Below are 23,779 nucleotides of genomic sequence, written 5' to 3' on the forward strand. Positions count from 1 at the left end.
AGAGTTATTTATTTAGGGGTGCCTGGTTGGCTCAGGTTAGGAGTCTGCCTTTGGCTCGGGTCAGGTTCTGGAGTCTTGGGATGAGGCCCGGCATCCAGCTCCCTCTCCCTCTGCTCCCCCCCTCCCATGTTTTTTCTCTCCCTCACTCTACCTCTCAAATAAATAAATAAAATCTTTTTAAAAAGAGTTATTTATTTAATCTTAGAATTATTCATGCGGTGTTGATGCTGTTCTTAGTACACAATTCTTTCAAAAGCTTAATTAGGATGGAAAAAGAATTAGAAAGGTTTTAAAGTCAAAGAAAAATTTAAGACAGAAAAAAAATAAAACATGATCATGCTGAGGGGGGCACAGGAGGGAGTGGACAGTAAAGAGGTTCGCTTTGGAGAGGAGTAGGGACACAGCCTTTGAGACAGAAGGAAAACTAATAAGCTTGGGTGTGGATATAGGTAATTTGTGGGGCTTGGTTGAGGCGGTTGGGCTTACATTCTAGAAAGCCATGCTTGACAGCCTTTATCATTTCTGAAGTAGAAGACCAGGTCATCTGGTGTGTCATGTGGTCACCACTGATTTCTATTTGCAGGGTGGCCTTTCTTCTAAAAACAACACACAGAACCAACAGTACTTTCAGAGATTAGTTGACTCGTTTGTACAAATGGGGATAATAGACCCTTTCTCATGGCGTTGCAGTGTGACTTTTTGCACTAACACATGCACTTGCTTAGTATTAATTTTATCATTGTACTTATATAGGAGTAGACGGGCTGAACGTTTTGATTACTAACAAAAATAAAGTGGAAGTCTTCTGGTATGGCCATCTGTTAAATACAATATTTACTCTTGCAATGGGTACTAGGTCAGATACTCAGTTAAGTCAAGGGGTATTTATTAACAGCCTATTTTTGCTGTAAAGCATTCAAAAAAAGAACGCCAGTGCCCTGAGGACTTTACTTGAGGTCGTTCACCGGTTCTACCGCGAACCGGAAAGTCAAGTCAGCAGCACCCACCTCCTGTTTAGAAAAGCCTCTTCCCAAATCTCAGCGGCGGCCCCGCCCCTTCCACAGGTTTGGGCCCCGCCCCCCTCTCCCATTGGCTGGCCCTCCACCTCTCCTCGACCGCTCCGAAGACCCGGAGGAGCGGAGTTTTCCAAAAGCATCATCGGGGCGCCCTCGCTGCGCATGCTCGCGGGAAGCCGGATTCCGGGTCCGGAGTTGGTTTTAGGCGGCCGCGGCGCAGCGCACTGTGCGGGGCCAGCGGGGAGGCGCGCGCTCGTGGCGCGGCGCCGACGACGCGAGCACGCAGCGCGCTCCTAAGGAGGGAGGTGTGGGGTCTGCCGGGGGTGGCGCGTGGCCGGGGTGGGGGTGGGGGGAGGGTCGGGTGTCGCCGAGCGCGGCAAGCGGGTTCCAAGTGGCTGCAGGCGGCCTGGGCTGCCGGGGCCGACGCCTGGGTGGCTGCCGCCGCTGCCGCGCCTGCTGTGAGATGGCGATCTTGGGCGCGGAAGGGTGAGGGCGCCCGCCTCTGGAGGAGGCGCCGCTGCTGTGGCCGCCCGACCGCCGGGAGCCGACAGCTTTGCGCCGGGTAAGGACGCCGCGGCGGGGGGCTGGGGGCGCGGGTGGGGCGGGGGCGCGGGCCCAGAGCCTTCGCGGCGGTGCCGGTAGCCCGGCACGGTCCCCCCCAGGGCGGGACCCTCTGAGGGGCCGTCGAAGATAGTCCGCGCCGCCCTGGCTGTCTCCTGCAGCCCAAGGGCCAGGAGTTTTATGGGGTGGGGTCACGGGTCTTGCCCCGAGTTGGCCCTGGCACAGGCCCGAGCTAATGATACTGGAGCGAAGTGTTTTCGTGACTCTGCAGCCGCGGTTCTCAAGCTTCCTTAGCCTTCTCTTAGCGTTCCGTCCACCTTCTCTTCCTTTCCCTAACACCTCTCCAAAAAAACACAAATGTATGGACTTATTGCCCGTGCCCTGACTTTCGCCGCAGTTTCGCCGTCCCAAACCAAGGACTCCCAGCCTTAAAACGTCTTTTTCTGACGTCTTTTTATCACTCCCGGTTCTTTACTGACTCTGCAGTTCCCCCCCCCCAACACAACCCCCATTTCCACCTTTGTGACCTGGTAGGTCCCAGTGACCTTGCAGTTTTTACTAGTCCTTATCTCATCTGTGACCTGGCCCTTCTCTTTTCATCTTAAAAAAAAAAAAAGTTTTAATTTTGTAGTTTGCCCATTGTTTTTACAACCTTTAAATGATCAGTCCTTTCTTTACTCTGTCGTTTGGAGTTGAGCGTCCTATGCTCCTGTAATTATGTGCAACCTTCCTTACCAAAAATGAGTATCTATTATTTTGACATTCTTACTCTTCCAGGATAAAATATTTTCCAGGGGCTTGATGTGGCTTTCTTTTTCTGCTTGGTAAGTTTTTATCTTTTAGTGTAGCTAATGTTCAAAAAGATTTGAGTGTCTGCTTTTAAAAGCTACTGGTAATAGTGGAAAAGAGTAATGTCCAAAGTTCGCTTTTTGCCCCCTTTGGTGTTTTTACCTGAAGTGCCTGGTGTACAATGTGTGCGAGTTTCTGAAAGAATTCATCCTTATGTATAAATCCACTTTACTGGTCTCACTAAGGCACTGTGTACTATTCAAGCAAAATGCACCTTTAAAAAAAAATAAAGGCATTCTTTTATTCATGTGACTTGTTTTTGGCCTTAAAGTAGGTAAATTAGCTGTGACTGCAAATTATCACTTTTCATAAATTGTATTTTTTAAACTGGAAACTTAGTAGCTAAGTGTTGGGAGCTACTCAAATTGAGAAGTGTTAAGTATGTAGAATAGTTATTTGGTATGTAGTTTATTAAGGTTTTCAAATAGTTCTTCCCTTAAAATGCAGAACTGTTATAAGACATCCAATACCAGAACTTAAAAAGCACTAAGGGTTATGTTTTTTGGAAGCCTGGCATGATAGAGTTTTTCCGCAGATTAGTTCTCTGCCTTCAAAGACATGGTAATCTTTGCTGTTTACCCCACGAAGGCTGAAATTTCTTTTACTTCCTTGCACAATTATTAAGCATCCACTGCATGATTGTGCAAGGTATTTGGAGGAATATAAAGGATTGTATTAGTTTCTCCCTTCCCAGAATAGTTAGGCAGGTAGGACTATAAACAAATGCCTAATTTATCTTTTAATACATAGTTAAGTTTCATATAGAATTCAAATTCAGAAGGGGTAGAGCTCACATCTTATTTGGCAAGGTGAGGTAAGAAGGGTTAATTCATAGAGCTTCTGGCTTCTGAAATCTTTGTTTTGAAGGATGACTGACTTTTGATAAGCTGAGAAAGGTAATGGAAGCAGAGATAAGGGACTAGAGATTAGAGTACAGAGTTCATACATTTGGGGAGAGGCAAGTATATTCGGATGGAACATAAAGTATTTGTACTAACATAAAGGGTGATAAAACTTGAAGTAAAAGTTTGAACCAGTTTATGATTGCTTTTAATGCCAGGCTAATGACCTTGGATTTAATAGGCGTTAGGGGTTTTACAGGTGATTTTTGAGTTGAGAATGAAATGATTAAACTTTTGTTTTCAGAGGATTTATTTGGCAGCAATGTGTAGTGAGAATTAGAAGTAGAAATCTGTAGGTAGAGAGACTTTGATTGTTGTGGTCGTAAGTAATGAGGGTCTGAACTATGGCTGTAATATTAGGAATGGAAAGGAGGAAGGAAGTTGAATGGAGAGAATTTGATGATGAGAGAGAAAATGAAGGAAGTAAAAATAACTGAGATTCTGATCCAGGTTGGAAAAATAATGGTACCATTTTGAGCAATATCTTCGGCAGATATATGTTACTTTACAGCAGTAGTTCTTAACCTTTTGGTGATTACTAATCGTTGGTGAAACTAAAAAAAATCTTGCCTGGAAAATTTCCATATGCACCTGTGCTTTCTGGATATAATTTTAGGGAAATCCATGAGCCCACCTGAAGCTCCCTCATAAACGCGTGGGTCAGTGGATTGGGCCAGGAGCAGCTCTCCGAATTACTGGAGGCTTTTTAAAACAATAGAATCTTCAAATTCTTCCATTTGCTGATAACCGCTACTGTAGAGACATACCTTATATACACTTAAATACAATATCTCTTTACATTTGTGTTGTGGTGTACGGTTTACAGAGAATTTTGACTATGGTACGTTATTTGCTATTATATAACAAACTAGCCCAAGAAGTTAAATTATTTACCCTAAGTATTACAGTTAGCAAGTGGGTAAAGTGGAATCAGAAGCTGATTGACAATGGTTGTTTTCTTTTTGGTAAGAAGAGGTGTGATTTACCATCAGTTGCATATGGTTAATGACTTTAAGTGACCTCATCAGTAAGATTAAATCCTGGAGGTTCCTTTCAGTTTTTAACACTCTGTGATTCTTGGGTTTTTTGATTTTCATTGGACTTTCTGTACCCTTCTTGTTTTCCATGTGCAGGAGAGCTGATGAGAGGAGACATGAATTGGGTGTGTGGAGAGCAGATAGCAATAACAAACCAATCATTTACTTTTTTATTTCCTTTGTATCTGAGTTTGGGTTTGGTGGGAGGGGGAGAAGTGAAATGAGAAACCTTGAGAATTTTTATCTTTATTCTATTTTCTATATTCATGTATGCTTTACTTAAGAATATTCCTTTCACTTCATTCATGAAGCTTTATCAAGTAAAAATGGAAACTTTACAAAATAGATGAAGTGTAGGGTCCTAGTCACTGCATTTCTTCATTAGATTAGGAACTAACTCTCCCGAGTATGGTTAAAGCATAATTTGATTAGTAAATAATTGACTTTTCTCCACCTATAAGATTATCTGCCTAGTAGGGAACCTGAGCAAGTTATTATTTAGTATCTTTTATAGTTCTAGAAACTTTGATTCCATAATTATTAGAAAGAGACTGGGGTCTTTTTTACTCTTTTTTAAAAATGTGTTGTAATAACAAGTAGTGGAAAAACCAATAAATTGGCCTTTATAATAGTGTTGAAGGAACCAGTTGCTAATACTTAATGGAGGAAAAATGTCTAGCAAAAGCATATACACAGATGATTTTTCTGCTCTGTTGACATTGAGGAGTATCATATCTTATGTTTGTATAACATTTAACATTTTTCCATAATGGCTATATAGACTTTATCATTTGATTCTCATGACAGCTGAGCAGGTGTGTCAGAGATAATCATTGCTTTTTAGATGAATGCACTGATGCTCAAAGAAGTTGAAAAAAATTTCCAAGTGTATGACTAGTAAGTGGCTGAAATTAGAATTAGAACTAAAACCCATATTTTTGTTCCTAGGTCAGTAATTTTTTTGTTTGTTTTTGGCTAACTCTTCATCTACAATGGAAATTTAACTGAAGATGATATATGAGGAGTTTGAATTTACCTGTTTGGAATCTGTGTTAAACCTTTGTACTGTATAGATCTGAACTTGTCTAATTCTTCCTTTGTGTTAAAATGGTAACCTCATTACAGTGGCTGTTGGTGGGTAATTTTGAAATTTGTAAGTATTTATCACAAAATAGTTATCCTCCTGTCAAGGAAAGAGCAGAAGTTGATTTTTTTTTTTTTTAAAGATTTTATTTATTTATTCGACAGAGATAGAGACAGCCAGCGAGAGAGGGAACACAAGCAGGGGGAGTGGGAGAGGAAGAAGCAGGCTCATAGTGGAGGAGCCTGACGTGGGGCTCGATCCCATAACGCTGGGATCACGCCCTGAGCTGAAGGCAGACGCTTAACCGCTGTGCCACCCAGGCGCCCCAGAAGTTGATTTTTTTGTCTGAAAAAGCACATTGGTGAAATACAGGTATTAATTTCCTTCTGAAAATTTGCTGATTTTTAATTCAGCTGCTTTTACAGATGTTTGTTCTCCCATTATAAAAGCCTAGTCTATGGAAATTTGTATTTTTGGAGCATATTAATCAGGACATGATTTCTGAGTATATATCATGATATTTCATGATTTTTACTATTACATAAAAAGCTTTGGGGCGCCTGGGTGGCTTAGTCGTTAAGTGTCTGCCTTTGGCTCAGGGCGTGATCCTGGAGTCCTGGGGTTGAACCCCGCATCGGGCTCCCTGCTGCACTGGGAGCCTGCTTCTTCCTCTCCCGCTCCCCCTGCTTGTGTTCCCTCTCTCGCTGGCTGTCTCTCTCTGTGTCAAATAAATAAATAAAATCTTTAAAAAAAAAACACAAAACTTTATCATGAAAAAAAAAGATGTGCCATTAAAAAGGTCTTAGTATACACTTTAGCTACACATGGTTAAACAACTTTTGGAACATATTTTGTAAAACCATATGCCAGATAACTCCTAAGTTATAAGGAAGACTAACATTTGTCTTGACATTCCTTAAAACTATTGTTTGTTCTAACACAGCCTTTTGTACCTGTTACATGCCAGGTGCTGGGTGCTGGGGTACAGTGCTGAGAGGACTTACATGAAGCCTGTCCTCTTGGAACTCAGAGTTTGGTAACTAACATTAAGAGGGGCATAAGACTTTATCTTCTGAGATTGTATGAATGTTTGGGGTTATGATTAGTTACATCTCTCTTTTTCTCTGGGTTTTGAACAAATTATGCAAAAACACAAGGAACCAGGTAAACATTGTTTTGGTCATTTATTGCTGTGTAACAACCCTAAAACTAAGTGACTTAAAACAACTCTCCTATTTGCTTATAGTTTTGCTCTCCTAGGCTGGACTCGTTTGAGCAGTTTGGGTTTTGCTGGTGGTCACTCTAAAGGCTATATTCAGCTGCAGTTCAGCTGGGAGCTGGTCTTCTCTCTCTTTTTGTCTTACTCACTCTTTCTTTCTCTTTCTCCATATTTCTTATAGTTTCAGGGCCCCGCCTCCTAAGTAACCTTTCCAGCAGTGTTGCTGGCCTTACATAGTGGCTTAGGACTCACAACAGTGCAAAGAAGAAGCAACCAGACCACATTCTGTTGGAAAGAAGAAGCAACCAGACCACATTCTGTTGGTTAAAGCAATTCACAGGTCCATCCCAGATTCGAGGGAAATGACTAGACAAGTATGTGAAGCCCAAGATTAAGCCAAACAGCTGTATTACACCAAAGTGGGGCACCTGGAAAACTCTTTATGAAGCTGCGATTTAAGCTGCCTAGTACTTTTGGTACTTTGAGTCTATGCCTGTCAGAGGGAAAGTGGAGTCTGAAATGCAAATAATAGCATATTTGGCTTATTATATAGATGGAAGTAGCTGGCACTGTCCTTGGGTAGAAAAGAAAATTTTGGATCTCTGGGGTTTCACCCTGTATGCTACCATAATGGGGCAGGATTGACTTGTTCTTCTTGGGGGCAATGAGGTCTAAAAAAGTGCAGGACGCAGAGCCCAGGCTGCTCTGAAGCAGTGATTTACCCAAGTCTCACAAATTGGATGAGACAAATGTCCCAGTCAGCACTCTATGTAGAGTGGGCTGTGGGTGGGCAGAGGCCCATCCCCCTTGCCCTTATGATTATATGACACGTAGGGTAGCAGAGGTCATTGGCCAGTCATTCTGACCTTGACAAGCATTGAGCAACCTGGTGCCTCACAGATATTATTTTCTGTTTGCAGTGTCTTAGAAAAAGGTTAGGATGAGCCACTCTTCCTTGGAGAGGAGTCATAGTGAAGAGAATACTCTTTCCTTGTGGAGACTGGGATTTAACTTCTCTCTCCTTAAGGAAATGTAAGGCATAAGGTAATGCTCATCCTTACCAGGAACAGGTCAACTCTTTGATTGCTTAGCCGGGTTTCTCTCACTTTATCTTCATCACTTACCTTTATCAGTTTATCTTAGTCTCAGTAGTTTTTTTTTTTTTTTTCAAGTTATCTATTGTGTAATCTTATGACTAACTGTGGAATGAAGAAGATGAATGTTACATTATTACTACATTATAGCTTATGAGTGGAATAATAAATCAGTATATTTCATTTAAAGAATACAGGTAGATTTGAAGCATTTCATATATACTGAGAAATGAACCCCTGCGTTCTAGTGGAAATATCTTTGCAAATTTTGGAAAATAGTATGTTGGCTGTTTTGGGGAGGAGTTTGGTAATTGAATGTACTGAGAAACAGGATTTATATAAATAGGAAAGGCTAGGGCACAAACAAGGGGACAGATAGAATTACCCTAGGGTGTTTCCTTATGACTCTTCCGTGCCCTAAGTTACATGGTAGTTACAGGGTAGTTTAAAAATGTACTAGCATTAGGTGTGATAGCCTTTTTTTTTTATTTAACTAAAGAAAACAAGTTCTTTTGATAGCTGTCTAGTATACCCGTAATTATGATTAAATAGAATGGGTGGAAGCAAACTGTTGAGTCCTGACTTGAAGTAGGATACTCCAGTCATATATTAGCCCCTGCTTGCCAAGTTGTGCTACTTTTTGTGCTTAGTGTGGGGAGGAGAACTAGTTAAATGAATGTGGTCTGTATAAATCAGGACATACTTTACCAGAGAAGCAATAAACTAGACCACTGCACTCTAAAAGTTTAAGAATTAAAGGCATCCTGGCATGTGTTAAGAGCTGTAGCTTTAAAGTCAGGCAGAGCTGACTTCTGTCAATGCTGCTTAATAACAGTGTTGCTTCAGTTTCTTCTGTAAAATGTGGAGAATATTTTTCTTACTGAATTTTTGTAAGGATTAATTGAAATAAGTTTGTAAAGCAGGAAGGTTAGGATTGAATCTGAGAAGGATACTGACTCAACATGGCTGGCAGTCTATCAGCTGGTAATGGTTTGGCTGTGCAATTTGGGAACTAGAAATTATTCACACCATTATTAGATGAATTACGGTATTGAACCGTCAGTGTGCAGCCTCTGCATCACAGTCATCTGGGATATTTGTTGAATAGCAAGATTCCTGAATATTTGAGAACTGTGGTATAGTCCTTGATAGTGGAGCTTAGGAATCTTCGTTATTAGCAGGTATCTCAGATGATTTTATACATATTAGTTTGAGAACTGCTGGTGGAAACTGAATCAGTAATTTGGGGTTCTAGTGTTCTCCGACCCATTTTTTAAGCTGCAGTGTTCTGTAAACACACATGTATAATGTAAACAAAGAGAGCTTAACATCTGAACCTTTCAGATGTTTAAAGAGGCTTAAGATAATTGCCAAAGACTTGATCCAAACAAACTATAGAAACCTGATAGAGGGTGATTATATAAGGAGTAGGCAGGAGAAGTAACCCTGCAAGAGGCATCCACCAGGCCTCTACAAAACAAAAAATTCTTTTGAGTAAAGGTATTTCTTCTTAAAAAAATATCTACTGAAACAGTTAAATTAGATATTGTGATTATCAGATAATCTGATTACTTTTCACTTAGCTACATAACCTACTTAAAATAGAGATTCTGATTGAAGTGTGTCTACTTTAGAATTTGGTCCTTTGGGTAGAAAGTAGGTTGGATGGGGGACATAATCTGTCTCTTTTGGGGAAAAGCCGTTGCTTAGTTTAAGGGCATTGACTTGTGAAAAACATTGTGAGAAAAGATTTAAATTTCAAATGTATCAATCAAGAAAAAAAGTTGATGCTTATTTTCTCTAACTTTTCTTAGGGCAGTGATGGTGACAGCTTGGGTCTGTGTCATTTAAGCCTTTCTCAGTCCTGTGACGACATTGGAAAGTGGAACAGCAGATCTTTACGTTTGGGCTGTTCCTGGAAAAACTTGACCTATGTTGTTATGTTATATTTGTATTGTGTTTAGTACATTTTTGGTAAAAATGGTTAAAAGAAAAAAACAGATCCATGATTCTTTCCAAATTTGAGTGGAAAGGATTAGTTGGCATTTGTTTGAGGAGCGTATTGCTTTTGTGTTTGTTTTCCCTGCCTTTGTGGCTAGTGCTTTGGGGAGAAAAATAACAATAAACTCATCTCTCTTTGTCTTATGAGCTGTGAAATATGGTGTCGGTGTTTAGATTTGAATACCCAGGATGGAAAGTGCACAGTATACTCAGGAATTTCATTGTTCTAAGTTAAAAGTTTTGGTAGTAGTAACTTATTTAAACTTTCTTTGTGATTTAATCTTCCTCTAAAGTATTGGCTTTTTAATTGCTTAGACCTTAAAGTAAGACAAACCTAGATTTGAGTTCCCACACTTTATTGGCTAAGTGAACTTGGTCAAATTAACCTTGGATTAAGCCCTAATTTTATCATATGTAAACTAAGTATACATAGGTAAAGTAGTAGTAATACTTAATTGATAGATTTATTGTGTGACTTAAACCTGGCACTTAGAATTAAGTGAATATTCACTGGGATGTGTTCATAATACCTTGTTGATGTCAGATGTGTTTCAGAATTTATTTTATTTTTTTAATTTAGAAAGGTAATGCACTCCATATATTATGTTAGGTAAAACCCCAATGAAATCTATGGCAGCACCCTGTACTGTCTTTGTCAGATGTTATAAATAAGGCAATAAAAAGCCGCACATAAGTCAGATTTTGCTGTTACATGAGTCCAGGTCAGTTTAGTTTTTGCCACCAAATGAGTTATGAAGTAACTTTACATTTTTATAGCTTTCTGGGTTTTGGATTTGTGGATAAATGACTGGTCCTGTATTTTTACCATATTTTAAACTTGAGAATTACATTATTCTAGGAGTAGAGTTTTAGCTGTTTAGTTGATTTTCTCATTTTGGACAGTTTCTGTGTATTTTGGATTCTGATATTTATCTTAAGGGTGAGGCTATCTAGTGAACGTTTATACGTAGTAGCCTGCTTAACTTCTTAGGAAGAATATTTGTAAATAGTAAATTAACATTGTGTATCAGTTACTTGAGTAGCTTTAAAAACCTGAAATTTTGTGTATTTATAACAAAACATTTAGCAGTACCATATTCTTCTCAAGTACTTAAATGTTATTTTGGTCTGATCCTTACTGCAGATATGGGGGGTTTTGCTGTGTAGCATTTTGCAGCATGGCCATGTGACTGAAATGCCTTTCTTAACCTACTGTCTTTCTTAACCTGCTGTCCTCTACAATTGTGGAAGGATGGTAGAAAAATACTGTATCTGCCTCAGAGTATTGAGAGTGTGGCTAGAGTAGAGTGGTTATGGGATAGTGTTAGGAAATGAATACTCATTGCACACCTTCTATATTCCAGATTCTAAAAACAATTCTAGTTTCCTAGAGTTAATGTTAACATTTCCTTTCCCCTTCTCAAAACTCATTTTTGTATCCTCATTTTACAGATAAGAAAACTGAGACTCAGAGAGATTAAATATAAACAAATAGTAGAGTCGAAGTTTAGCCCTAGGTCTGTCTGACTCTAAAAGATGTTTTCTATATTACATTACTCCAACATGCTCTTCTCAACGCTAGAAATTGGCACTTTGGAATTGAAGAATTTGCAAATTTCCATGGCTACTTAAATGCTAGTAAATTAGAATCTTTCATGTATTAAGAAACAATCAGGAAATGTTTGGGCATGAACTTAACTTTGGGTTATGATATCCTAGTGAGCGGTGCAATGCAGAAGAGCACTGGCCTCATTAGCAGGCCTGGGTTTGGCCTGACATTAAGAAGCTTTGTGTACCTGAATAAAGTTTCTTAATCACCTCTCAGCTTCGACTCTAAACTTATTTGAAGAGATGTAGCAGATACTGTGTATTTGAAGAATACCAAATGTTAAAAAATTACTGGATTCAAAGGAAAAAAGTCTGGAAAGCAAGTATTATGCTGTTAAAATACCATACTTTGAAACAAACAACCAGTTATTTATGGAAATTTTTGTGTCATTTTGAAACATGAGATTGTACGTAATATAATTACATTAAGTTGATCCTTGCAAAGGTAAGAATGTTATGCCCCCTGGATGTTTTTCTCAGAATTTATGAATCATGATACCAATAGCTTACGTCTTTCATTGTTAGCGTGTTTACGTTTTATACATTATCTTTTTTAGATTACTTGTTCTTTCTCAATTTTTAGGAAAAGCATTTTTAATGACTAGCTTAAAAGCCCCACAAACCACCCTACTATGAAGTTGCTTAATCTTTAAGTGATAACATAAGAGAATAGTACTGTCAGATTGATACAGCAAAATGCTCAGTTTAAGGCATAGGTTTAGCTTAGCATTTTGTTTTTTATATTGTTTTTATAGTGAAACATAGTAAAAAGAGCGTTGACTTTGAGCCCAGGAGATCTGGGTTCAAAATCCTGACTTTGACTGGTTTTATGGCCCTCCACAATATACTTAAATACCTAAAACCTAATTTTCTTCATTTGTCAGTAGGAATAATTGACTCTGAAGGGTAACCGAAAATATTAGAGATGGGTTTTTTGTGTAATGTGACTGATAAATAATAGGAGTCCAATAGATGGTCATGGTATTCTTACTAGTTTTAGAGTCAGAGATCTGATTCAGATTCCAGGTTTAAGACTGGCTATGTTTCTGTGTCACTTAGACACCTCATGTAGTGCTGATGGCCCCAGGTAGTTATACTCTGTCATCTTAGACTTCTGCTTAGGAAGTGTTTACACAGCTCTTTTTATTACTGTTAAGTGGATTCTGTAAGTTTGGAACCTAAGTTTTAAGATGCTTGGTGTTATTTGAATTTTGTTAATTGAGTAATGCAGCACAGGAGTGGGAAATTTGATATCCACTAAGGCGTGGGGAAAAATTATCAAATACAAAAATGTTTTGCTTGAAAAGTTTTGGTATTTTGCTATTGTAAACATAATAGTGCATATTATAAGAAACTGAGAAATTATAGCAAATTAGAAAATACACTATCATTCTCATTACTGATATCATTTTGGTGTAGTTTTCCTTTGTTGATGTAAATAAATCTTAGTGTCAATTCTTTTAAAACAGAAAAATAAGAACCATCTCCCAGAATTAAGAATAATTACGAAAAATGAAGTTAGTCAATGCATAGGCAAAAATGTGTTTCACTTTTTTATTATGACCTGAGGAGGAAGAGGATGGAGCAAGGAGAGAAGGAAGGATTGGTATGATAAAAGATACAGTAATAGTGCCAAAGTCCTGTGTTTTTCTTTTGTTTTTAAGGACCATATAACTGTTTAGCTTAATTAGAATAATTGCTGCTAAATTTCATGAATAGGTTTTTGTCCTCATTAATGTTTTCTAGTAAACAAAGTACAAACATTTTTTATATACCTTACTTCCAGTAGAGGTAAACTGTTCATTTCATTTTGGGGGAAGTTGGTATAATGTAAGTTATCTATTTTTTAAAGATACATTTTGTGGAGCAATATCCCCATCTTGTGGCCTTCTAGAAAAGTGGCAACACGTTTTTTACCACTGTTTTTACAACTGTAAGCTTTCTCTGATGTTGTCCAAGGGTTCAGTCAAATTTATAATAGGCAATTCTTACTGTAAATGGGGGAGGGGAGTAGAAAACAAATGATTTATATACTTGAATTGCAACTTTGTAAAAAAAAAAAGCTTATTGGAGGAAAATAATACTATAAAAATGAAAACAGTTGTGGGTTGGGTTGGTGCAAAGATTATAGTTGATTGCTACTCTTATATGTTTTCATGAAATATGCAGTGTTTTTAGACAAACATTTGTGAGCTAGAAAATCTCAATATGTTCTGTGCTCTATCATTTAATAGGATTACCAAAGCCCAGAGAAATTCAGATGCCCTGTCTCACTGTGCCATTTAGTGAGACTGTTGCCTTGAGCAGTGTTTTCTAAGCTGGTGACTCTTAGAGGAGTATTTTCTACATGAATTTTTTACACTTTTTTTTCATTTTGACAAAATGTTAAAGGGAAAAAAAAGTCAATTCGAGAAGTACAGTAGTTCATTTAAAAGAGCACCTAAAAACTAAATAAGGCTATTTGGTTTTAAGCCTGGGGTTATGCAGTTGTTTTTGAGATTTGGTTGATACTAATTAACCTTCATTAGCAAGCAAGTATTAAACACTCCTGTGTGCCAGGCTTTTTGGTAGGCAGGGTAGATACAATGGTGAAGATTTGTCCTGCATTCTTGGAATTTACAGTCTAGAAAAATAAAGCTGTTTTGAGGAACACAAAAGGTAGAAATCAAGGATTCTGGATAAAAATAGCTATAATTTTTTGAGTATTTACTGTGTGCCAGGCACCATGCAGAATGCTCTCGGGACTTTTTCTCAGTGTCAGAAATTTATTTTGGAATTTTGCTTTGATTTTTGCAGTAACAGTGCATATGCACACAAATAAGTGTGTGTGAAGCTCAGAAACATCTCTGTGGAGCAATAGATTTCCTTGTACAGTACAAGTGATTCAGCTATTATGGGTCTGGTAGGCGTTTATGGCTTAGTCATTTATAACATTTCTGTGGGAAAATTGGACATTAGCATATGACTTCTGAATTATTTTGAATATTTAATTAGGGCTAGAAGTTTTCAAGTTTAAACTTGAAACTTGAGCTTTTTCTTGTTTATATACTTTTGGATGTTTAAGTATTTAATAAGTCAAATGAGCATTTTAGATAACATTTATGCTTTACTTTTGTATTGGATATTTTTGTATTGTGCTGTTACTGTGAGCTGTGGCAATGAAATCACATTGGTAAGGTGGACATGGACTCGGAGCCCAAAATTAGTAGGTAAAGATGGAACGGGTATAGGTGGTTTATAGGATCTTACAGGATTTTCTTTACAATATTTTAAAGTTTTAGTTCTGTGCTATGTGGTATTTTTTTTTTTTTTTTTTTTTTTTTACCTAACCACCCTAACCAATTCTACAGGGTTAATGTTTTATTAATTGTGAATCTTCATTGAACATACATTTATTGAGTGTTTAGTAAGTAAGGGCTGAGCATTAGGGGCTGGAATTATAAAGATGAGTTGTAATAAAGAAATTTACTGTGTAATAAGGGAGATAAATAAACATGGTTACAGTGCTGTGGAACATGTAGCAGCTAACTAGTCAAAAATTGAAGAGATGACACGTGAGCTGAATCATGATTAGAAATTAGGTAGATTGGGGTTGAGAGTACTTAAATGTTTCTGTGACAATCACCTCGAGTCCCCCAGCAGAGTTCCCCAGATGATTCTGACGTGCAGCCAGGTTGGGGAAAACTGGTAGTGGATTAGAAAATGTGTCATTAGTGAGCTTTGGGTAAAGAGCTTTTCTGGAGAATACCAATTATCTTATTTTCTCTAACTGAATTTTAATGAATGAAGGTGGTAGAGAGTGTATGTATACATGATGCATTTGAATAACCGGGAGTAGTTTGATAGTAGCTAGAGTATGTCTTTTTCTCTCCTGGAACCTATGCTCTAAACGCTCTACCAATTAGTGTCATTGCTTTGGGGTTTTTGTTTTGGTTTTTTTTTTTAAGAGTATTTATTTATTTGTCAGAACGAGTGTGCAAGCACAAGCGGGGGAGCAGTAGGCCGAGGGAGAAGCAAGCTCCCTGCAAAGCAAGGAGCCCGATGTGGGACTAGTGTCATTGCTTCTAAACATGAACTATTAAAAATGAAGTGGAAAAAAATTCACGTCTGTAAGGATTGTTATTGCTACTCCCCTGGACCCAAGTCTCTGCTCTTTTTGTCTCAGATTCCTTACCTAGCCATATTGCTACCTGTTGAAACAGGTAATGTTGTCTATTTTTATTGACCATTGTATTCCCAGTGTCTCAAAGGTTGCTTCCTTTGAGTTGGTAGGTAAAACCTCCTAAACGTTTTCTCAGACACTTAAGATATCTGCATTCTCACCCATTTCTTTTCTCTTTCTAGCCTCAGCGTGGGCTGTTTATGTCTATACCTCTGTTAAATCTCAACTAACCCTGCCTTCTCAGAGATCTTGTCTTAGTAATCATCATTTCTTCTATGACTTCAGCTTATTCCTGTCTGAAAATATGTTCAAGTCTCTTCCATCAAAAACAAACCTAGGAATACCTCCCTTTAAGTCTCTGTCTTTTCCTTTACAGTCAAACATCTAAACAGAGGTTTCTTAAGCCATTGGTTTTTGGTCCTACCACTCTTACTAAAATTGCCCTTTCTAAGGGCCTGCTGGCATCCATATTGTCCAGTGGACAGTTTTCTCTTTTTACCTGTCTTACTGTTATCATCTCTCAGAGCTTTTCTTTTTTTTTTTTTTTTTAAGATTTTATTTATTTATTTGACAGAGATAGAGACAGCCAGCGAGAGAGGGAACACAAGCAGGGGGAGTGGGAGAGGAAGAAGCAGGCTCAGAGTGGAGGAGCCTGATGTGGGGCTCGATCCCATAACAGCAAGGCAGACGCTTAACCGCTGTGCCACCCAGGTGCCCCTCTCAGAGCGTTTCTTGACATTTCTTCATCTCTTCCCACCAAATTTGATTTAGGTGCTCCTCTTTTGTATTTCTGTAGTACTCTGCACAACCCTGTCAGTGAGCTTAAAGCTGCTGATTTTTCCTTGTCTGTTTCCACTGCTAAATTATAAACTCACTGAGGGCAAAGAGCATATCTCAGATGATTTTTGTATTCCTACTGTTTAACACATTACCTGAAAACGTGTCTGGTATATATATGCCAAATGACTTAATTCAGAAAAATAGTTAAAAGAAATGCCCAATATATAGTTTGTTTATTGTGTGCTAGGTACTTTTCTTAGCACTTTGTCAGTATTAACTCATTAACTCATAAGGTAGGTACTTTTTCATTTTATAGATTTAAAAACTGAGGCAGTGTGAAGTAAAGAAGCTTGCCAAAAGTTGAATACAGTAGTCAGGTGGAGCCAGGATTTGCATCTGGGCAGTCTGGCTGCAGAATTTATGCTCTTAACCACTATTATGCTGCCTCTTAGTAAATGTGGGAGTAGAAATTCAAACCCAAATTCAAACTAGACTTTGGTAAATGATAGTTTATTATTTTCAATAGTTTGTTACTTCCCGTACCTCATTAGAAATAATTGGACCACCAAACAGACTGAAAGGCTTCTATAAGTGACAGTTTAGTTGTTGACAGGGCTTGACTTGTGTTACTAGATGTTTAGAGTCTTATATTAAGTTTGCAGCAAGTGTAATTTTTTTTCTTTTTAATTGTTAAGTTCTGACTTGGAAAAGAGCAAAACCAGCACTTGTGTCAGCTCAAAATATAAATATCTTTGCTATTTGATCCTCTGGACTGGACTTTATTTCCGTGTGTCATCGTTATTGCTGGTTGAGCCTCTAGTCTACTGTCCAAATTCTATTATTAATAATTACCTTTTTTGGAGGGAATTTACCTTCTGTGTAGACCAGCAGACCCTAGAAGTTTTGCTGGCTGGAAGTTTGTAAGAAACACATTTTGTTTGAAAGGATGGGTGGTTAGTTTTGCTTTGGATAGGTAGCTATTTTGTAACTATTTCTCATCAACTGAGGGCAAGCACCTTGATAAGAAAAGCAAGTTAAGTTACTGTGATCATATTTGTGCTGTGACTGGAGTCTTGCTGGGTGTGATGCAAAGCTGATTTGAAGGCAAGGAAGCAGATGGAATTTGAAGTAACCAGAATCAAGAAGTAACTTGATTAGAGCTAACTAGAATGAGAAAGAGAATTGAGTTAAGTATCTTGACTAGCTATTGGACATGATTTCTTGTCAACAGAGTGAATTTTATGTGAAGAGCAATGAGGAAGTAAATGCAGGAATTTAATGGACAGCAGTTCATTAGGGTGTGTGCCATGGTAATGTAAGGAGGCACAGGTTAAATTCAGCAAGGCTTTTGACTATCTCAGTAAGGATATACAGTAACAGTGTGAATGTTGATTTTGAGGAAGGGTAAGAAATAGTTGGTCATAGAGTAATTTTGAGAGCAAGGAGTTCACATAGTTTGGAAACAGTTAAAATTGGCAATAAAAAGGGAATCTATAGATCTATCAAGATTCAGTGCTTATCAGGAAATTAAAATTGTGATGTGTATGATGTATTTCAGTGTAAGATTTTTATTTATTTTTGCTTGTTTTAAGTGGCAGCAGATAACATTAATGAGAGGAAAATTTTCAGATCATTCTATGGTAAAGCAGATTTTCTGTGTAATTGAGAGGAATAATACTTAAAAGATACAGTTGAATATAAACTCACTGTATACAAGAAAGTGAGATTTAAATATAGGGAGAGTGAATTTATAAAAGGGGAGATGTGAAATATATCTGGAAGAAAAAAGTCAAGAAAAGAGGTCTAGATTTGTGTTGCTGGAAAAGTAGAGGTAAAAATTGGAGGATGAGTGAAAACAGAACCAAAAGGTTTGGAGAGAATTAATGTATTTACCTCCTCTGGTTGAAAATCTGAAATTGAGTGGAGATAAATAATAAGAGTTGGAGATAGTGATTTAGGAAACTTGGCATTTTGAAGATAAATACTTTTTTTTCATTAAAAAAAAAAAAAACTTCCTGTGCTCCTTCTGTGAAGTGTTGTAGTATAGGTCACTAAAAGGAACTTTAAAATTGACCGAAAGTACAGAAAGATGGAGGAAAGGTGAGTTTATTAGAACCTGTGATTAGATAGGCATTTTTAGATTAAGATAGATACCCAAACCATAGTCAGAAGTTAGAGTACCTGTAGATGCCCATCTTTATTTGTCCTTTGTCTGGTACATAATGCAAGTGCTTTATAAGTCACTGGAATGACAGAGTTTAAAAGTGTTATTATTATTTTTTTTTGATCCAGTGGCACTTGTAAAAATCAGGAGGGTGATGTTCCTGCGTTTTGCTTTTAAGAGGATTAATCAGTGATACTTAGGTCAATGTGGACAGGTAAACATAAGAAATCAGCTAGCTTCTCTCCCAAACAGAAATGTATGTGAAATTTTGAAACTGCGAAGTGCTGTGAAAACATAGAGTAGTGATGATATTGCCACTAGGTGCTGGTAGGACAAAGAAGAGCTGGTGGGACTGGAGACCCTGAGTTAAGTGGACAGATTATAAAGGGAACGTGCGGTGGTAGAACTTTGGGGTCAGCGCTGCTGGTCAGGGAATGTGATTGGCCAGTGGGTTACAAAGCCATGGATTTGTTGGCACACATGCAGAGACAAGAGTAAGGATGATGGTGTGGTGTGGGGGAAAAACAGTGGGCCTGAATATTAAGAAGCTATTCAGGAAGTTGGAAATGCCTTTGGATCCTTAGGAGACCACAGAGGTGATTATTTGGAGTTTGGTAAAAGTAAGCAATTCTGAGGGGTAAAAGACACTAGGTATTGAGAAAACTTCTTGCTCCTTCCTTTTCCCTTCCCCCAACATGTAGTCCCAGTGGTGTGATATTGAAGCCTGATGATGAGTTGTAGTCCCTGTAAGGTTGATTTTTCCTTTCTGAATATTTAGGTCATTCAGAAACCTAAAATTTAACAGGATTATGCTTTATTGTTATAACAGGATTCCGTAAGAAAAATCTCAGAGATACATTAAAAAAGCTGCCTACACAGTTAGAGCCATTATACTGTTTACTAACGTTACCAAAACCCCGGTGTGCCCCGAAGTGAGAGGTTTCTCTGGGAGCAGAACTAAAACGTGGATGGTTCTGGCAAATCAGTATGAGTTAGTCACCCTCTCGTTTACTCTCTCCCATTTTATAAATGAATTAAAATGATCAACAGTATCTTTTTATAAATGATCTCTATATAGAAATAACATTCCTGTATTATTCAAATTAAATCGCCTATTTTGTAGTCTATGCTTTTATGAAATACTTATTTTCTGCTTTAGAGTTGCTAAATCTTGGATATTTTAGGGGCAGGAAAGCTGTTTTTTTCTACTCTATATTGGCCACTTCCATTAAGTTTTAAATTTTGTGCAGTCGATATAATAGCTTTGCTTAAATGCAGGCTTTCTAATGTTCCATGTTCCACATTCATTAGATGAAACATCTCTAGTACCTGGTTATGTACAGTCCTGTCTTGTTACTGAAATGTTTACTATGTATTAATAGTCTAGTTTTGAAGACAATAAGTATTGAAGTTGGGACTTTGTCTTCCACCTTTTTTGTGTCCTTGCCATGCCCACTTTACAGACAGGCAGTCAGTTAAGTGTGAAATTGATCCAGGCAGATAGATACGTGACAGTAGTTTTTGGGCTTTTCCAAGTCTTGATCCTATGCAAAGCATGCAAAATGGATCAGGTTTGTTGTTCTTTTTTCTTAATATTGCTTCTGAAAGTAAAAGTCTTTACTTAAGAAAGCTGTTGTGGCCTGGGTGGCTCAGTTGGTTAAGCATTTGCCTTTGGCTTAGGTCATGATCCTGGGGTCCTGGGATCAAGTCCCACATCCTTCTCCTTGCTCAGTGGGGAGCCTGCTTTCCCTCCGCCTGCCACTTCCCCTGTGTGTGTGTGTGCGCGCGCGCTCTGTCTCTCTCTCTTTCTCTGACAAATAAATAAAGTCTTTAAAAAAAAAACCCATCTCGAAGTAAGCAGGCAATTAAGATGCATCTTCTAAGTGGGGATTCAGTAGGCCTATCACCTGGGAGGACTGGAAGCGTAATTATCTACATTCAGGACTCTATTCTTTGCAGTTGAGTAATAACTTTTATACAATTCTGTGGCATTTTTAAAGGCTTGAGCTGGACAAAATCAGCTTATATATAACTGGGCATATCCCCTGGGCATAGTTTATGACCTAAATTCATTTTGATGAATAACTAATTTGCTCAAAAGTTTGTTAAAATTCAGACTTTGTTTTTTCCTTTTGCCATAATTGGTCACACAGCTGTTAAGTGGTAGAATAGGAGATGAAATCAAAATAGTATGACTGAGCAGTTAGCTCTTAAACTTTGTACTGTATTGTCTCTACAATTTGCTCCTCTTCTGCTCCCTATCCTGGTTATGGCAACTTCATCCACCCAGATAGTGAAGTAGGAAATTTTAGTTGTTCAGAATCCTTTCTAACCCTCAGCTGTCCCAAAACCATATATTTCCTGAGTGTTCTCCCCTCGCATTACCTGCTGTGGTTCAGATAAACTCAATATTTTAAATCTAACCCCACTGCTGCTAAAGTTACTCCTCTCAAATGTGATTCTCATTATTGAAACCCATTGGTGTCTATCAGTTACCTTTACGATAAACTTTAAACTACTATGTTTGGTATATTTTGAAGGCCAAACTATTATTCCATAGGATCTTCTACAATTTAGATTACTCTGTTAGCCTTATCACTTGACGCTATCCTTACTTTCCATTTTCCAGCCATTCCAGTAGCTCTCTGAATGCTCCATGCTTTCTGTAGTTTTCTCTTAAAGAATTATGCATCAAGACACAGTTCATTCAACGATTGGTTATCTTCTGTGAACCCTTTCCTGATTCCTGTAGTTTGGTTTATCCACTTTTTCTTGTGTGCCCCAGATGTACTACTTTACATTTTGCATCTGCTTTAGTAACTGTAAAACTGAAAGCCATTTATTTGTTTACAGGTTTTTCTCCTGACTAGACTATGAGCTCCTTGAAAGAAGGAATCGTGTCTTACTCATCTTTATATGCCCAGTGTCTAGCACAGTTCCTGGTACATAGTAAGTGATGAGCAACTTCTTTTTTAACTAAGACTATATTTAGCACTCAAACTCCATATATTGATAGTTAATTATACCTCTCTAGACCTACATTGTCATAAAAAATATGACTGTAGACTTTTAACACTTTTGAGGCACAGTGTCCTCATCTGTAAGATGAGAATAGTACCCACTTACTCATACAGTGTTATTGTAATGCCAGATTAAAGAATATATATATAGCAGTACATTGTATTTTAAGTGTCACACAACTTTGTTATTAAATGAAGTGTGGGAATTAATTGTATATTGGATTTGATTATTTTATTTGCTCTGTTCCTTCCCTTTTAGGGCAAAAGGTGCCATTTTTTTTTTTTTAAAGATTTTATTTATTTATTCGACAGAGATAGAGACAGCCAGCGAGAGAGGGAACACAAGCAGGGGGAGTGGGAGAGGAAGAAGCAGGCTCATAGCGGAGGAGCCTGATGTGGGGCTCGATCCCATAACGCCAGGATCACGCCCTGAGCCGAAGGCAGACGCTTAACCGCTGTGCCACCCAGGCGCCCCAAAAGGTGCCATTTTTGAACCATCTCTGTCATGTTTTGCAGTTTAAATTTGCAGTTACTGATTATCAGAAGCATGTACTCAAAATAACAAATCCTGTGACTATTTATCTTCTTTATTCTCAGCAGTTACCTTTCTAATTGACTAATAGAGTTCCTCAATTTTCTTTTCATCTACCTCCCAATGAATTAATATCTTTACCTTTCCTTAGATCCCTCATACATTGTTCAGAGGAAGCATTGTCTTTTTCTTGGAAGACTAATCACATCATCTGTGTGAAAGCTATGTCCTTTCCTTCTTTTCCTACACAGGCTGTAGGCTTACTGCCTTAACATCACACTTGATGAATTAGTGATCTGCACTTTATCTACTTCCTTACCTTCCATGCACTCTTGAAATTTTTAAATAATTCTGTAATTTGAACATGCCTGATTATGTGTAACATATGGAAGTTAATAATAAAAAGAAACATTTGGGAACCAACCACTTAGAAACTAGGTCAGTACCAATACAGTTGAAAAGCTACCTGTGAGCAACTCTGTAACCGCATGTTCCTGTCTTTCCCCAACCCCTGAAGTAACTGCTAATCTGAATTTTTTTATCTCCTCTTTTTTAAATGATAATACCACAATGTATTTTTTTGTTTTGAGTTTAATAATTGTTGTTTATAGCCTTTGTAAACTTTGCACAAATGGTATCTTATTATCAGGAAAACCTATTTTACAAATCTTTATACATTCCAAAGAAAACATTCAAGTATCATAAAAGAATACAAAGAAAAATTTCAGTGTGCAAATTTATAACAAAATAGTGGTGGAGACTTATTTTTGGACTGTGTGGTTATTGCGCCACATACAAAATAAAATGCTTTATCCAGAGCATAGAAATATAGCAGAAGTATTTCCATACACTAGTTTTCTTAGTTTGTGCAGAAATCTTCCAATTAGTTTCACAGTGTACTCCTTGGAAGAGTGAAAGTTTGTTATTTGATTGCCCTTTGAACCGCAGCATTTCTTCAGTGGGCTTCACTCAATTGTTTGTTGATTGTATAAGCATTTGAGACTCAGGATCCACAGTGTCTCCGTGTTTCTGAATTTCTTTCTCAATCATGGAATTGTGGTATTTTCCAAGGAAATGCGTAGGAAACGATGAGGTCATGATAACTGCCAAAAGAATTCATTTCTTTCTTCTTTGTGTTTAAGAGTTGGAAACATTTCTTGATGACTTCAGTGTAGAATGTTAAATCTTAGAGGTGGGACTGAGTGAGAAGATTATAATAGTACTCCATTTGTATTTTTTTTTCATTCACTATTATGTTTCTAAGACCCATTCGTGTTGCTGCTTGTAGCTATACTTCATTCATTCTCACTGCTATATAATGTTCCATTGTGTGAGTTAGCCTAATTCATTTAACCATTTTTCTGCCAGTGGACATTTGAGTATTTTTCCTTTTTTTTGTTATTTTTTAGTATGCTTACCTTTGGCACACAAGTACAAACATTTTCTATACTATGTACCTAGAGTTGCTATTGAAGGACATGCAGATTTTTAACTTTATGTGATAATGCCAAATTGTTTCCCAGCAATTGTACCAATATTAACACCTACCAGGAGGATTTTACCAATTTAAACACCTAGTAGCAGTCTATAAGAGCCACCACCTTCTTTACTTTTTTGGGGGGAGGGGGCATTATTCGGTACTGTCAACATTTCTAGTTTTTATCGTTCTAGTGAGTTTATTTATTTTTCTAGTGAGTCTAAAAATAACATCTTAGGTGGTCTTAAGTTGTATTTCACTGATGAATAATGA

General features: G+C 37.8%; 1 protein-coding gene across 2 annotated transcripts in view; it reads left to right on the forward strand.

The window, feature by feature from the left end:
• Window positions 1-1,383: 1,383 nt before the first annotated feature.
• WWP1 (WW domain containing E3 ubiquitin protein ligase 1) overlaps window positions 1,384-23,779 on the forward strand; it is a 113,510-nt gene continuing 91,114 nt past the window's right edge. For both annotated transcript variants that reach the window (XM_040625785.1, XM_040625786.1), the window contains exons 1-2: window positions 1,384-1,578; window positions 21,331-21,426. The gene's annotated coding sequence lies outside the window, so the exon portion shown is untranslated. The remainder of the gene's footprint in view (window positions 1,579-21,330; window positions 21,427-23,779) is intronic.

The sequence above is a fragment of the Ursus maritimus genome, unplaced genomic scaffold (genome assembly GCF_017311325.1).
Source record: "Ursus maritimus isolate PB19 unplaced genomic scaffold, ASM1731132v1 scaffold_9, whole genome shotgun sequence".
Classification (NCBI taxonomy): Eukaryota; Metazoa; Chordata; class Mammalia; order Carnivora; family Ursidae; genus Ursus; species Ursus maritimus.